The sequence below is a fragment of the Talpa occidentalis genome, unplaced genomic scaffold (assembly GCF_014898055.3).
Source record: "Talpa occidentalis isolate TD23 unplaced genomic scaffold, MPIMG_talOcc4v2.1 talOcc4.2, whole genome shotgun sequence".
NCBI classification, from domain to species: Eukaryota; Metazoa; Chordata; class Mammalia; order Eulipotyphla; family Talpidae; genus Talpa; species Talpa occidentalis.
The window spans coordinates 15,176,527-15,193,606 of record NW_023602073.1 but is presented as its reverse complement, the minus strand read 5'-3'; positions in this window follow the sequence as shown (position 1 = coordinate 15,193,606).

The following is a 17,080-nucleotide window of genomic DNA, read 5'->3' as shown; positions in this document are numbered from 1 at the left end:
GGCACAGGCAGTTGAGCGCAGTGCTGTGAAGCTGTCCACAGCCTCCACAGCCTCTGCAGCACTGGTTCGATCCTAGCCGGCCGGTAAGGGTCCCACATGGTGTGACAGACCTCTCCATCACGCCGGGCTGCTCCCCTCAGCAGTGTATTTCATCAGTCTGCCTGTTCTGCTCCCCACTCTGGCTCTGGTGAATCCTCTCACCCTCCCGTGCTTCTGACTGTACCCCAGTTCTTGTATAAATAAAAAAATAAATCTTTAAAAAAAATGTCAGGCACTAATAGGTATGAGGAAGAAAAGTTCTGGAAAATAGATTGTGGTCACAGAGATGCTATTGTAGATTGTGATCTCTGAGGAGGGAGTTATTTGACAATGACCCAAATGAAATGCTACCATGGGCACTTCAAACAGAGAGAGCCTCAAGGGCAAAAGCCCTAACATTGAAAATGTGTCTTATTTTTGTAATGTCAATAGAACCAATGGGGGAAGGGGAAACGTTAAGAAATCAAAGCTGAAATATTGGTTTGTTTTCATCATGGTTGCATTGTAGTTCACCATAAAGATGATAATTTCATTTTTTTCTTTGGTTTAATACCACCCAAGAACTCAGCTCCATATCTGAGGAAGCAAACTCTTCAGCGCCCATGCAGGTAAATGAATGATGGAGGTGAAAAAAAAAAAAAAGGATGAACATGAAAACCTAAGTGAAGGGTTAATTAGTGTTAAAAAGAAAAGACCACCCAGATTGTATGTCCTGCGTGCACATTAAATCCAGCAAGGCTGTGAAAATGAGCAGAAACAGCTTCCAAAAAGAGAAGATCAGAAAGGAATAAGATGTTTTCACGAAGTTGAGGCAGGTGGTCAAAACTGAAATGGGCCTTTGGACTGGATTGTAACATGGGAACCATGATGATAACTCCTTGGAGGCTATGTGGTGGGTCCCTAGAATACTTTGGTTAAATACAAAATGGAAAACTATGATGGAAACACCACAGAATGTTTCATGTTAAGTCAAATACATGGTAAAGTTGGAATGTGAGTATAAGACAAGGGTATCTGTACTGTTATTAAAGTTTTCTGTGCTTTAAATAAAGCCACACTTATACGGACAACTAATCTTTGACAAAGGAGCAAAGAATATGCAATGGAACATGGACAGTTTGATCAATAAATGGTGCTGGGAAAACTGGATTGCCACGTGCAAAAAAATGAAACTAGACCACTACCTCTCACCATGCACAAAAATCAACTCAAAATGGATAAAAGAACTGGACATAAGACCTGAAGCCATAAAATATATAGAAGAAAATATAGGTAAAACACTACAAGACACACATCTCAGTAACACTTTCAAGACTCATCATCCAAAGCAAAGAAAGTCAAGGAAAAGATAAACACCTGGGATGACATCTGAAAAGCTTCTGCACAGCAAAAGAGACATTAACCAAAACTGATTGGAAAAAAATCTTGGCACTCCATAGAATTGACAAGGGACAGATAGCAAAGATCTACAAAGAACTCACACAACTCAATAAAAATAAACAATCCAGTCAAGAAATGGGCAGAAGAACTTGAAACAACCCAAATGCCCTAAAATAGATGATTGGATCAAGAAGATGTGGTATATATACACAACGGAATACTATTCAGCCATCAAAAAAGATGAACCATGCCATTCGCAGCAACATGGATGGAGCAAGAAGGAATTATGCTCAGTGAAATAAGTCAGAAGGTAAAAGGAAACCATTGGATGGTTTTACTTATAGGAGTGTTACAGGGCAGGGAGCGAGGCACCCGAGACCCTGCAAACCTGCCTGCTCTCAATAGGTTCTGCCATTCACCGCATAAACACAAAACATATGAGACTTTAATGGGAAGGAACTTTCATAAAATTAAGAAACAATACAGGAAAGGCAAAGAATCTAGTTTCTAAATCAAGCACCCAAAGTGACCCATCCCCTCGTGGGTAAAAGTCCACCCAAATGGGATTGGCCCAGAGCAAGGCCTCAAAGCCTGCCACAAGTCTAAAGCACCTTCCAGTGGGGACCCACAGAAAAGGGTCAGAAACAACCAGACAAGCCCGGAAGGAAAAGAGCAAAATCAAAATCAAGATAAAAGCTGCCATTGTCACCTCCCCACGGGTCTCACCCACATCTGTGTCACCCAGTCCACGACGAAAAGGTAAGCGCAATTTCTTCACATGTCTCTCGGCCTCATGTGCCTCCTTTAAGTCTCCTTCTGGATCTCCATCCTGCTTCCTTCCTTCCTCAGTCTCCTCTACAGCTTCTTCTCTCTTTGCTCAGCTCCACCCTCCATTTGGGTGGGGCAGGAACCTGGAACCTCCACCTTTCCTGGGAACCACCCTGTCACAGGAGGAATATAGGGGAATCAAATAAGACATCAGTGTAAGAAAATAGTAACAATACAAAACGCAGCACAACAAAACAGACAGTTATAAACCAGAGACATCCTGTAGGGCAGGAGGAGGGAGAGGGATCAGAGGGAGGGAGGGAGGAGCACAGGGGAATGAAGTGATGGTGCACAGGTGTATTGGTGAAGGAAATTCCACGGGGACTACACCTGAGGGTTTGTGGTGGGAAGCAAGTATTGTTTAAAAATGAACAGTGATGTAAAAAATAAAAAAAAGTGAAAAAAAATGTTTTCTGTGCTTTTGAAGTAAAGTAAATTACTTTTCAATGCCTCTCCAGAAAAACAAAGCAGGCAGTGAAATGCATTGTGGAGCACAAGCTCTGATCAGATCCAAACCATCCCGTGTTATGGAGTTAAGTTTCTTTTCAGATTACACAAGTTATTAAGAGGCACTGTGGGAAGATTTTATTAATAGATAGTATATCTTCAGTGTCGCAGATGACCCAGGATGTGGTAGAAAAAGTAGTTTTTAAATTCTAAATTTCTACAGAACATACACTCACACAAGGAAAAAAAAACATTAGAAGAAAGTGATACCAGAATTGTCGGGCCTAGTCTCCCAGCCGGGAACGGATCCCAGGCTGCAGGGCAGCGCTGAGCCCCAGCCACTAGACCCCCACGGGGTGGTGTCTCACGAAGCCGCAGCAGGGACTTCCCAGACGCTCAGGCAAGCAAGCGAGAAGAGGCAGGTTTGTTTAGAGAAAGAAAAAGTTTATTGAGGAGAAAAAGAACAGAAATAAAGTGGGACTCCCAGGCCAGGGAACCAGGCCTGGGAGGGGCAAGGAAGCCAAAGTGGAGTCGTGTCTCAGGGAATATAGACCTTCTTTCCCTCATTATTCTAAAGATCCACCAGCCTCTTTGTGATTGGTTTTCACTTAATTTGCTACTGAGTGGGGGATCTTCACATTCCTTATCTAGCAGGTCTGTCTTTCCCCATTTGTTGCATCTTTATCTTTATGGCCCAGTCCTCTGGATGGGCATCCCTGCATTGAAGTTAAACAGCTGCCCTTCTAAGTTGTCCATAAATTAAACCACTCTCCATTTCTCCAATCTCTGCCTCTCTTTACCACCTGAAGGAAACCAGGACCAGCGTTAACAATGTTGTCCTTGGTCCTGAGATGTTTGTTTTTCCAGGTGGAATTAGTTACACTCCTCTTGCTGCCCTTATTGCTGAAGCCTTCCTCAATTCTCCGAGGTCCCCTTCTGCAGTGTCCCTAAAACTGCCTAATTCCTAGCTTGCCCTGTGTCTCAAAAGGAATTCAATGAAGTTACAGAACACAAAATACCTGGGAAAACAATTAATGAAGCAGAAGAAAAACTATAAAATACTGCTGAAAGAAATTGAAAATATAAATAAATGGAATGATATTCTGTGCTCATGATTGAAATAATTAATATTACTGAAAGATGCAGACTTCCCAAAGTAAACCATAGAGACAGTGCAACCCTGATCAAAATTCCAATGGCCTTTTTCACATTAACAGGACTAACCATCCTGAAATTATTAGCAGCTGGGTGAGGGCCACCCCAGGGTCCCCATAAACCTGTACATTCTAAATAGATTCTGTTATCCACCACATCAAGACAAAACATACTCTAGTGCATAAGACCTTGGGTGGAAAGGAAACTTTAATAAAATTAGTGTGTAACAATTTGTGTGCAATAAAGAGAAAGAATATAGTTAAAATAGCTTCCAGATGAAACACCCAGAGTTACCCATCCCCCTGTGGGTAAATACCCAGCACATTGGTCCAAAGCAGGGCCACTGAGGCCCGGAAGCTTGCCCCAAGTCTAAGGTCCCCTCTGAGGAAGGTCCGCAGGAAAGGGGCAGAAGGGGCCAGGCAAGTCTGGAAGGAAAGGAGCAAAATCAAAATCCAGATTAAGAGAGAGGCTGCCATTGTCAGCCTCCCCAGGAAAGGGAACTGCTAAGCAAATGAAATCTTTCCTGTTTCCTAAAGAGCCACAGGCCTGGTGCAATAAATAATGCAAAGTAAGTGTAAATAGCAAGTTTGCTTCCTTAATAAGCATATCTAAAGGAGGTGCCATGGCCTGGCTGATTAATTTCCTGGGCCATCCTCTGGTATCTGCATTTTTCCCCCTTTGTCAAGAACTTTGTGCTCAGTGACCTATGTTATCACTGTAAGATGGTTATGTGTAAAAGAGACCCTTTGTCCTTTGTCTCTAGACCGGTGCTCAGACCTTACAGGTCTGCCCAGGTCTGGGACCTCATGCCTGAGTAATAAAGCTTCTCCTGACCTCACCATTCCTGAAGTACCGCTTGTTTTTCCCCTGCCTGGGTAAAAGGCTAGAATTTATTTCTGCAACACCCACAGGTCTCTGTCTCTTGCAAGGGTCTCCATCCATGTCTCCCAAGTTCAAATCCAAGGCTGAAAAGCAAGCTTGGCTTTCCTTCTCCTCCACATGGCTGGCTGCTCCATGTGCCTCCTGCAGTCTTCTCCCTGCCCTTTGCTGCTTCTGCTGCTCAGTCCTCCCAGTCATTTCTAGCTTCTCCTCCCTTCCCAGCTCAACCCTTTCATAGCTGGGGGCACAGAACCCTGAACTTCCCCTTTCCTTGGGGATGACCCTGTTTTACAAAAACTTTCTGGCAGCACAAAGGACAGGGAAGAGCCAAAAACACTCTTGAGAGGGAAGCTGGAGGCTTTTTGCTCCCTGGCTTCTAACTTAACTGGATGCAAGTCTCCACTAAAGTCAGACGGTTTATTAGATAATTAAAGGGAAGACTTGAACCCAGGAAGCAGGCTGACAGATTTTCTTCCCCAAAAGCAAGAGTCTGAATTTAGTTTCTGTGCACAGGAGAGTGAGTCACGGGCGCTGAGAATGTCACTGTTCTGCAGGGGAGAGACCATTCCAGCCCGCCCCGACCTAGTCATGTGCTGATGCTGGAGGATTCAATCTCCTCCTTTCTACAGAACACCCCGCGGAGAGGCCAAGGCTGAGCGCCCCGGGTTAAAGCTTCACCCTCCAGCTCCAGGGGCGACAGCGGGGTGAGGAGCCCGCCTGGCTTCCCCTTGGGGACAAATGCCCGGGACAGAACAGGGGGGGCTGCTCAGGCCTGGCGTCTGGGAGGCGGCTTTGCCCTCCCGCCTGCTGCACCCGGGGCGCGGGGCGGGGGCGTCAGCCCCAGGCTATGTTACCTGCGGTCCCCAAACTCTAAGGTCCAGCCACCGTGATAAACACACAGGGCAGCGGAGCAGAGCCCAGAAACCAGCCCAGGTGCCTTCGGTTCAGCAGCAGGCGCCGGGGGCAGCGCGCGCAGGAGCCTCTCCAGCCGCGGCGGCGGGACACGGGGGGCCCGGGGTCCACGCTCAGGAATGAACCCGGACCCCTAAGTTCCTCCAAGCCTAAGAATAAGCCTATTAAAGCTCCCCAGTTTCCCACTTGCACTGGATCCTCCAAGGGGGCCCCCGCGCAGTCAGGCACCCACAGGGACAAGTTCTCACCGCGCCCTCGCCTTTGGCTCAGCTCCTCCTCTTTCCACGCAAGGAGCCCCCACATCAAAGTGCAGATGCGGCCTCCTCCGCGTTGGGTCCAGAAGAGACCAGGTTCCCTCCGGCACCAAGTGCTCTCCAAACGGGGGGAGCTGCCCGCTGCGGAGAGACCTGCTTGGGCTGTGCGCACGCACTGGTCAGAGGGGCCGCGCAGGTGCCGCTGGCAGGTTGGGGTGCGCAGGCTGGACACACCCCAACACGCTCCTGGGGGCCACGCCCGCCCGGCAGGCCCGCTGTACCCCGAGAGTTTGGAGGCAAGTTATCCACGTCTTCTCCAAAAATACTGTCAATGAAAATTCCAGGAAGCCACTAGAATGGCAAACCGGGTCTACTTGGATTTAAAAGCTTGCTCAGGTTATTCAGCAGCGACCGTGATGATTCAACCAACCCGACCCTCACCGGGGTGCGCAGGTTCAGGCCTCGCTCTGCGCTTTGCCCAGCCCGGGGCCTCGCTCGCTGCAGCGTTTGTCACCATCCTCCGCTGTCCTGCAGTACCCGTCGCCGCCAGCAGGTGGCGCGCTCTGCCGCCTCGCTGAGTCTTTTTTTGAAAGATTTTTTTATTTGTGCATACAAGAGCTGGGGTACAGGCCAGAGATGGGGGGTGAGAGGATTCACCAGAGACAGAGCGGGGAACAGGACAGGTGGATTGACTGAAATACACTGCTGAGGGGAGCAGCGGGCGAGTCAGGAGAGGTCTGCTGTGCCGTGGGGGTAGCTCCCTGGCCAGCGGGAGAGCCCCGCGATTGAACTTGTGCTGCAGAGGCTGTGAACAGCTTCATAGGTTGCGGCTTAACCCCTTGTGCCAGCTGGGAGGCACTATTGGCATTCTTATTAATACCATCTTAAAGAAAGTGATTTGCCCAATGTGTAAATTCTTCCTGAAATGAGATTACTGCTCTCCATAGAGATGATTCTCAGTAATAACTATCATCTAAAACTTTTTAAGTGCTTATGAACCCAAAGGGCCACTTGCCCCCAAACAACATCTCCGGTTTCGCTGTTAAAATCATTTTCTTAAACAAGGAGAAATAGGAACACCATGACCTACGGCTTCTGTTGGCTGTTCAGTTTATGTCTGCCACACGTGTTCTGCTTGTCGGTAAATGTATTCATTACCTAAAGGAGAAAGTTAATTAAATTTGAAAAAAAAAAGCACCTCAATCTATTCCTTCAGAATGTAGGAGTGTGAGCTCCATAGATAGGACAGAGGAGGAAGAGAAGACCTTGAGGAGGCACATGTAGCAGAGAGACGTGAAGAAGAAGTCGTGCTTGCTTCTCGGCCTTGGACTTACACCAGGGACTTGGGGCATCTGAAAGAGGACACTTGACATAGACAGAGATGTGGGTGAGAGACCAGGGGGAGGTTGCCAATGGTAGTCTTTATCTTGACCTGGATTTTGATTTTGCTCTTTTGCTTCCAAGCTGACCTGACCCCTCTGTCCCTTTCCTGTGGTCCCACCGCCCCCCAGAAGGCTCCCTAGACTTGGGGCAGCTTTCAGGCCTAGTGGCCCTGCTTTGGGCCAACCCTTTTGACTGGGCATTTGCCACGAGGGGATGGGTAACTGGGTGCTTGATTTGGAAGCTAATCTTCCTTCTCTTTCTCTTCTTTTTATTGCACACTCATTGTGTTAGTTTCTATTGAAGGTCATATGTACTAGTAGTTTGTCTTTATGCAGCAGATGGCATTTAGAGTAAGCAGTTTTGGGAGTCCCAGGAAGCCCCTCTTCTGCCCAATAGCAGATTTGGTGCCCAATGTGGAAGGAATTTAAGCCATCCATGGTTAGTCAGCCCTATGGAGAAAGTTGGCTTCCCCATGGCACTGGCTAACTGTAAGTTCAAAGGTGCTTTTTGTTTCTCTACTGTGTGTTTCTGATACATGTAGATTTGCTTCCTGATCCTTCCATTAGGTAAAGTGACTTGCTTGGACCTGTGGATACTTTGTGTGTATGTGTGCAATTTGTTTCTAGCCTTTTTGTTATCCATACCTTAAGTTACCTCTGTTTTTAAGAAAATCTAATATATACATGGATTTGTACAGTTCAAACTCATGTTCAAAGTTCAGCTGTAATTGCAAGGGTCCTTATAAGAGGGTGGCTGGTGGTAGAAGGAAGAAAGATTTTAAGGCATTGTGCTTGTACCTTTAAAGATGGGGGAAGGTTCTTCTGCCCATTTCTTGACTGGATTGTTTACTTTGTTTTTGTCAAGTCATGTGAGTTCTTTGTAGATCTTTGTCATCTGTCCCTTATCAATTGTGTGGAGTGCAAAGATTTTTTTCCCAATCCATGGGGAGTCTCTCCGTTTGGGTTAATGTCTCTTTTGCTGTGCAGAAGCTTTTCAGTTTGATGTCATCCCAGGTGTTTATGTTTTCCTTGACTTTCTTTGCTTTGGGTGATGAGTCTTTAAAGACGTTATGAGATATATGTCTGGTAGTGTTTTACCTATATTTTCTTCTATATATTTATGGTTTCAGGTCTTATGTCCAGTTCTTTTATCCATTTTGAGTTGATTTTTGTGCACGGTGAGAGGTAGTGGTCTAGTTTCATTTTTTTGCATATGGAGGTCCAGTTTTCCCAGCACCATTTATTGAACAAACTGTCTGTGTTCCATTGCATAACAATGATATAAAAAAATTAATTAAATAAATAAATAAAGATGGAGGAAGAGGGGGCCTCTTTGGTGGTGCAGGTGTTAAAGCAGAGCTATAAGTTATCACCAGTCACTGCAACATGAGTTTGATCTCCGATTGTCCAAGGATCCCACCCACAGGGCGCAGCAGACCTCTCCTGCTTGCCGGCTGCTCCCCTTAGCGGTGTAGTTCAGTAGATCTGCCTGTCCTGCTCCCCGCTCTCGCTGGTGAATCCTCTCACCCTCTGCACCTCTGGTTTACACCCAGGTTCTTATATGCATAAATAAATAAATCTTTTAATAAAAAAATTAAAAAATATGAAGATGGAGGAAGGGGTCGTGAGCCAAGGAATGCTGGATTCTGGGTGACCTCTAGAAGCTGGAAATGGAAAGGAAAACTCCAGAGAGAGTGCAGCCTGTCTACACCTTGATTTTTGCTCCAATGAACCCATTTTGGACTTCTGCCCTCCACTGTGATAAGAATAAATATGTGTTATTTTAAGCCACTAAGTTTGTTAACTTATTACAACATTATTAGAAAACAAATACAGAAGGACCAAGTTGTTGAGCTAAGATGCTTGCTCCACTGACTCTTCTGGGACAGGAAAACTCAACTTACACAGTTGGAAGCTAATGAAGCCAGAGAGGGAAGCCCCCAGCTGCACAATTTTCTTTTTAAAGATTTATTTTAATTAGGCATACAAGAGCTGGGGTACAGGCCAGAGATGGGAGGTATGAGAGGATTCCTCAGAGACAGAGCGGGGAACAGAACAGGCAGATTTCCTGAAATACACTGCTGAGGGGAGCAGTCGGGGAGACAGGAGAGGTCTGCTGTGCCATGTGGGCCCCACCTCTCTGGCCAGTCAGGGATCAACTACTCATGCTGCAGTAGTTGCGAATAGCTTCATAGTGCTGACGCTTAAACCCTTGCACCACCAGGGAGGCCCCACTAATTTTTTTTTTTAAATGTAAGACTTGAGAGTCAAACTGGGAAGGTCCAGTAGCAACCATAGTCCAAAAATATTAGAATCACGAATAGATAGTCCAAGAGGCAGTAGTCAAGCAAAGACTGGATTAGGAAGGGCTCAGATAAAAAAGCAGGAAGATAGGATACGAGTTAGATTTTTTTTTTTTAAAGATTTATCTATTTATGCAGACAAGAACTAGGTGTAAACCAGAGATGTGGTGGTACGGCTGAGAGGGTTCACCAAGACAGTGGGGAGCAGAACAGGCAGATCTACTGAAATACACGGCTGAAGGGAGCAGCAGGCGAGACAGGAGAGGTCTGCTGCATCATGTGGGTTGTTCCCTGGCAGGCCAGGGATCGAACTCGTGCTGCAGTGGCTGCCAATAGTTTGACAGCATTGTCCTTAATCCCTGTGCCACCAGGAAGGGTCAGGATAAAGGTTAGATTTGTGGGAAGCTATTAGAGTAGTAAGTTCAAATTTATTATGCTGTGGGCACGAAATGTTTAAGGAAACTCTAGCTGATGTAGCAGAGCCCCTTTAAGGGAACATCTTTACTGAGACCTATTGCCAGGCAGCATAAGTATTTCAGACAGTTTGCCCAATAACCACATGAACAATCAGTTGAGCAATATAACCCTTGCTTTACTAACCTAGAAACCAATTCAAAGAGGTTAAGTGACTTGTCCAAGGTCATATAGAACATCAGTAAGTGAAAGTGGGGTTGGCCTCATCTCTCCAACCCCAAGAGCACTGCTATCTTTCACATCATGCAGCTTCCTTTCAAGAAAAAAAGGCTTGTTGACCCTTTATGTGGCATGCCTGGAAAAACTTGGTGTCATCTCTTGAGATACTCACTCTATCAGTGAGAACTTGAGAATGAAGTTAAAAATTAAGCAGCAAAGCCAAACCCAGGCTTTCTGGTCTGAGATCTACAGCTAAATCCAGTGCTGTCTGCCTGCCACGTGGCTCATATTTATCCTTGTGAAACTGCAGAATAATCTGAACGAGAAGAAAGGACAGAAACTCCTTCAAGGTAGCCTTATAGTCTAGGCTTTAAAATACTGGTTTAATGGTGAAGGTAAGTGTTTTTCTTCTCTTGGGGTTGGTGGATAATTACTAATCCATCAGAAATCCATTAAAGGGAAGGGGAAGTTTTAGGGGAAGCCAGAGGATAGACATGAAGAGCAGCCTAAATTTCTCCATTTGGGAATGGTTTCTAGTTCCCAAAGAAAGAAACTTCCTAAAAGAGGTGATAAATTCAATCAAGATTCTAGAGGAAAGCCAATGGGCACTGAGGATGACAGTCATTTCTCTGAGGATTCTGTAAGTTTTAACTGTGACCCATGATGAGTTGCACAGGCTTTCACTGTGGAATAAAAAACTGGGTCAGCTCTAATAAGATTTGTGTTTAGGGACAATGGCTAATGAGTCTTTTCAGGTTTCTCTATATGTTTGAAATTGTCTTTCAAGAAAAGAGAATATGAACAAAGTTGTGGATGAGACTGAGGCAGGAGGACTTCTAAGCTGGTAGAGATCACCTGGTTTGTTGCCTTTATTATACAAGTGAAGAAAGGTGTCCGCAGAGTCTATGGTTATCACTGACCAGTGCTTTGATCAGAAGCCTGAAGGGGAAAGACTCAGGGAAGGTGCTCTCTCCTTAGCCTTTCTGGAAGAAATCCTGATTCCAAGGCACAGTTAAGCTCAGATTGGTCTGGAAGACATAACTCAAGGCTGTGGCTTGGAGAGATGGTTCATAGCACTTGGATGTATCTCTTGACAATTCAGCCTGCGAGTTCCATCAGATCATGCTCTGATCACGCTTTAATTTGGGCATAACGCTACCTTCTGGACTTACCCACTACTGGTGTTCACTATATCTTTTTTTTTTCATGCTAATATTCTTATGAATTGCCAGTGTGACAAAGATGATCCACCAGAATAACCACTTTTATTTCAGAGTGAATAATCTTTCAGAAAGGTGTGCAGGTGATAAAAAGGGGCTCAGTTTTATGAACATGGAAAATGGCTTCTTCCCATGTTCTCTGATTTTGTAGTAAGACCTCCTCCATCCTGTGCATTCTAACCCAGAAAAACCCACTTTTCAAAGGAAAATTTTGTAATTGTTTTAACAATCCATCAAAGGCATTGTAATAGAAATATGTGTTGCCAGCCTGTATCACTAATCTCAGAGACCGCAAGTATCCATCTTATGACTGGTTGTTATTATTGCTCTTATTAATAGCAATGAAATTTTACAATGCATAACATTTAACCTTTGGAAGGCAGGTCTCAGACCTTGATTTTCACACACAATAGAGCAGGGCAGGAATATTCTCCCCATTTTCCTATGTAACAATTACAGCTCCTGAGCTTATGAAACCTGCTCTCATTTACTCAGATTGTAAATGGCAGGGAAGAGCTTGGTCCCTGGTGCCCTTTGAACTTCAGGTTCATGCTCTTTCAACTACATGTAACATTTACTCTGAGTAAACTGGGACATTCAGCTAACAGAGGTGATGCAAGACAGACTGAATATTAGGGAAAGTAGAAGAGAGCGAGAAAGACCATTATAACAAAACAGTGGGTTCTATATTAAGGATAGGAATAATTATCTTGCTTGTGCATAAATCATATTGTCTATATTATTAGCTTTATATCAAATGCAATTTTTTATTGTGTCATGAAACTATTTCTAAAATACAGAATTTTCCTTTAACTTAATTTCCATTCAACTTTTCTGTGTTTACTTCCAGCTTTGAAACTAGGACTCAGTGAGTGTTATAAGTGTCATGTGTGGTAAGGTCCTTGACAACATGTGCTATTGGGCTAAGACTTATCATTTCACTGTCTCTAACTGTACATCAATCAAGCCAGTGCTCAGACCCCAAACTTTCGTATACTCTGTGATTATCTTAGAAAAATAGTTTACATTACTGTGCCACAGAAAGACCCTAGTTGAGAATGGCTTGGAATGTGCTCTTGATTTCTATATTTGTCTTATCAAAGGAAACAAGGAAATTCATCACTGAATTTAGTTATAATAATTAAAATTGGTATTTGATTATTTTTTGGGGGGTAAAAGAACTGGGGTGTAGGCCAGAGGTGCAGGGGGTAAGAGGATTCACCAGAGACAGAGTGAGGAGCAGAACAGACAGATTTTACTGAAATACACTGCTGAGGGGAGCAGCAGCTGAGACAGGAGAGGTCTGCTGTGCCATATGTGTGTCACCTTCCTGGCTGGAGATTGAACTCAGGCCTTACGGTTGATAGTGCTGATACTTAACCCCCAGGCCACCAGGGAGGCCCTGAAATTGATATTTGAAATATAAAAGCTAAGTGGGGATGGCAAATGATAGAATAATTCTACTAGCAAGAAAAAAGTTGTTTTTATTTTAAAGAAATATTCAAAACTCAGCTTGACAATATTTTCATCAACAGATTTCCTTCTGAAATAAATAATTAAAATCTAATTTTAAATTGTTTGAATTTGCCCCTAGAAATCTAAAAATAAAGCTACCCCTCTTGTGATTCACAGTTGTGCTTAAAATATAAACATAGGTTCTCCATAGTGGCACAAGGGGTTAAGCACAGCACTATGAAGCTACTCACAGCCTCTGCAGCATGAGTTCGATCCCTGGCCGGCCAGGGAGCTACCCACATGGCACAGCAGACCTTTCCTGTCTTGCACGCTGCTCCCCTCAGCAGTGTATCTCAGTCAGTCTGCCTGTTCTTTTCCCTACTCTGTCTCTGGTGAATCCTCTCACCCCGCCACACTCCTGGCCTGTACCCCAGTTCTTATATCCATAAAATAAATAAATCTTTAAAAAATACATAAACAGGGCCTCCCCAGTGGTGCAGCAGTTGAGCGCTGGGTTGCGAAGCTGCCTGCAGCCTCTGCAGCACTGGTTCGATCCCCGGCCACCGGGCGAGGGTCCCACATGGTGCGCAGACCTCTCCTGCCGCCCGCTGCTCCCCTCAGCAGTGTACTTCGTCATTCTGTCTGCTCTGTTCTCCCCTTTGACTCTGGTGAATTCTCTCACCCTCCTGTGCTTCTGACTGTACCCAGTGCTTGTATAAATAAATAAATAAATAAAATCTTTAAAACAACAACAACAACAAAAACAAAAAACAAAATCTTCATCTTCACAGACCCACTGCCTCCTACATTCTCTGTGGTGAATCTGAAAAATGCCCACAAATTCTTTAAAAAAAATAAAAAATACATAAACATAGAAGTGAAATAGTGTTTACAGATAGAAAAAGCAGGAGTCTAGGCAATAGGAGACCTATTGCTGTCTCTGTAAACTGTTTGACTTGAGGCAACTTTTCAAACTTCATACACACGTTTTCTCATCAATGTAATGAACAGCTGGGCCAGAGGCTCTCTGAGTCTTTTTCATCTTAGAGTTCAGTGGTTATAAGATTTACTGGTGAGATTGGTGGGAAAGCTTTAAGTGATTTGAGTACTTGTAGTTGCATGTACAATAAAAACTTGCCTTCAGCCAAGTCTTGGGATCTTACATAACAATGGAGACCAAATAGAAAAAGGTCCAAACTCCAGGTGAAGGAGGTGACCATTCCAGTTTGCTTCAGGTAGGATTTGACTGTAGAGAGGGGACTGAACTCTTTGATTATCACCCAGATGTCAGCAAGACTTGAAAACCTTCCAAGGCAGAGCAAAAGTCAACATGTTTCTTGGTGTTGACCTTCCCTTGTTATCAACTGGTGTCTGCTTGGGTCCATTGTAAACAAAACAGAAAAATTTTAAGCATAGATGTGGATAGCTTATTTTCAGATTTATAGAAACATTTGGATATCAGAAAACTATCCTAATGGTGCTAATGAAGCCTGGTTATGGTTCTTTCAAGAATACTTAGCTTCTTCTGGAAATAAAATGTGCATGTACTAACTACAAAAAGAATCATTTGGTAGACATGGAAATCATGAAGAATAATGATTTGGTGATCATCATGTCCTGTAATTCACAACAAGCCACTGCTGGCACTCGTGAATGTTTCTCTTCCCATGGATGTGCTTGTAGCAATACAGGTAGAGCTCCAGCTGTACCTAGGGTATAAACATTTCCAAAATGTTATTCATCATCTTTAAAAACATTAGCTTAATTAATCCTATTAAAATAATCTAGTAAAACCAACTCACCAAATCCTTATTGTTAGGCTAACTTGTCTCCAATATTTTTCTATAATAACTAAAATGCAAATAATATTTTAGGCTAAATTCTTCATCTGTATTTTCCCTTATGGTCCTCTAACCCAAAGTCATAGATTGTGAACATCCTTAAAGGTGAGGATAAGTCTCATTAAATTTAGGTGCAAAAAGAGTGCAAAACTTTGAATGACAAATATAAGCATAACACACAAGTTTGCAAATAGTCCTTCAGTTGCAGAATGGCCACAAAACTGACAATAGTTTTAAGATGAGAATTATTGTTAAAAGAAATACATGTATGTATTTCCAAAAGGAGTTTGTACACATGTGCCAATAGCAAATTAAACATTCCGTATTGAGGAAATGAATTCTCCTTACCTGTCAAAACAGCAGAATTTATTTGTAATTGTTTTGGAAAGTCTCCCTTCAGTATAACTTTGAGCACCTAACTGTTCAATAAACTGTCCAAATTATGTGTAGCAAAGTCAAGAATAAGCATGTTATTCTTGAAATGTTTTATTTATTTATTTATTTATTTATTTATAAAGATTTATTTATTTATTTATATAAGCACTGGGTACAGTCAGAAGTGCAGGAGGGTGAGAGAATTCACCAGAGCCAGAGCGGGGAGCAGAACAGGCAGAAGGACTGAAGTACACTGCTGAGGGGAGCAGCGGGCGGCAGGAGAGGTCTGTGCACCATGTAGGACCCTCCTCCGGTGGCCGGGGAGCAGCCAGGGATTGAAGTGGCGCTGCAGAGGCTGTGGGCAGCTTCGCAACCCAGCGCTCAACCGCTGTGCCACCGGGGAGGCCCTAAATGTTTTATATAGAAAATGTATACGAGTTATGCAATGTTGCCCTATGTGTTCAAAAGAAGACATCACAGACCATTGTTCTGAATTTACAGAGGCACAGAAATACCATCACGATGACAGAAAGGGCTTCTCTGGGGCTGTTCTCAGTTCTCGAGCTTAATTTCATTGTCGTACCTTCTGATAAGCTATAAGTATAATATTCCTTACCTTTTCATTGTTCTCTGTGGTTTAATACAGCACTTGCAATTTTCTCATTTAATTCCTGCAATACTCCCCAGAAAGGAGAGTTATCCTGTGAACAGACAAGGAAATGGATAGTTAGAGAATTTAAGTGACACGCTCTGAGTAATGGAGCTGGGACTCATAGCCAGATTGCTTATAAAAATCTAGTCCTCAAATGAGCATAGCTATAAAGACTTGTACTGTGAAATGGAGATCACATAGCTGTGATGAATCAAAACTTTTATTGATCTGGAGAGGAGACAACATGAACATGAGAAAATTCTGTGTGTCATGTTTTGGATGATGCTTTTCCCCACAGATAAAAGCCTGTCGTGGTGAAAGAGATTCAGGGCAGAGGGAAACTCCACCACAAGGTGTGATACCATTTCCCAGAAAAGCCAAATGGACAAGAAGACTTCCACCAGGAAAGGTAAAGCCGCCTCCCTTGTTTACAGGCACCTTTTTTTTTCTTTTTTTTCCCACGATTTTTAAAAAACATTTATTTATTTATGCATATTTATGCATACAAGAACTGCGGTACAGGCCAGCAGTGTGGGGGTGTGAGAGAATTCACCAAAGACAGAGAGGGGAACAGAACAGGCACACTGACTGAAATACACTACTGAGGGTAGCAGCGGGCGCAACAGGAGAGGTCAGCTGCACCATGTGGGTAGTTCCCTGGCATGCCAGGGATTGAACTCATGCTGTAGAGGCTACGGACAGCTTCACAGTGCTGTGCTTAACCCCTTGCACCACCAGGGAGGCCCCATATATTTTTTAAAGGCTGTGCAAATGCGAAGTCCAGGCCTAGTGACATTCAGCAAAGATATTTCCTAGTGGGCATTACCCTAAAGAGTTAGTGGGAATGTTCATGAACGCACTCTCTCAGATACTGTAAGAGAGAATCCCTGGATGTGCTATTAGTTTAATTCAAGGCAGCTTCTCTAAGTATACACTCTAAAGCTTCATGGTAAATGAACATGTATGACAGATGGAACCAGAGATTTTCAGCTGGGAGTCAGGTTTTGTGAGTGACTTCTCCACCATCTTCCCTATTCACTTTATTTTAGAACAATGTGACATTAATGACTTCATTTGAGATTTTCTGTATTTGTCCTTGACTTCTCATGTCTCTGAAAGAAGACTGTTTTTCCTTTACTTTATTGCAAGAGCCCATGTTTACTGCCTTGAAGTCAACTAAAGTCTATGGTAAAGGAAGTGTGCAGTCATAGCTATTTTGATGAAAAAGACAGACAAAATAAGTCAGGAGAAAGACAAATACCACATGATTTCACTTATGTGGGTTAAAAGAAACAAAACAAAGGAACAGAGAAACCAAACCAAAC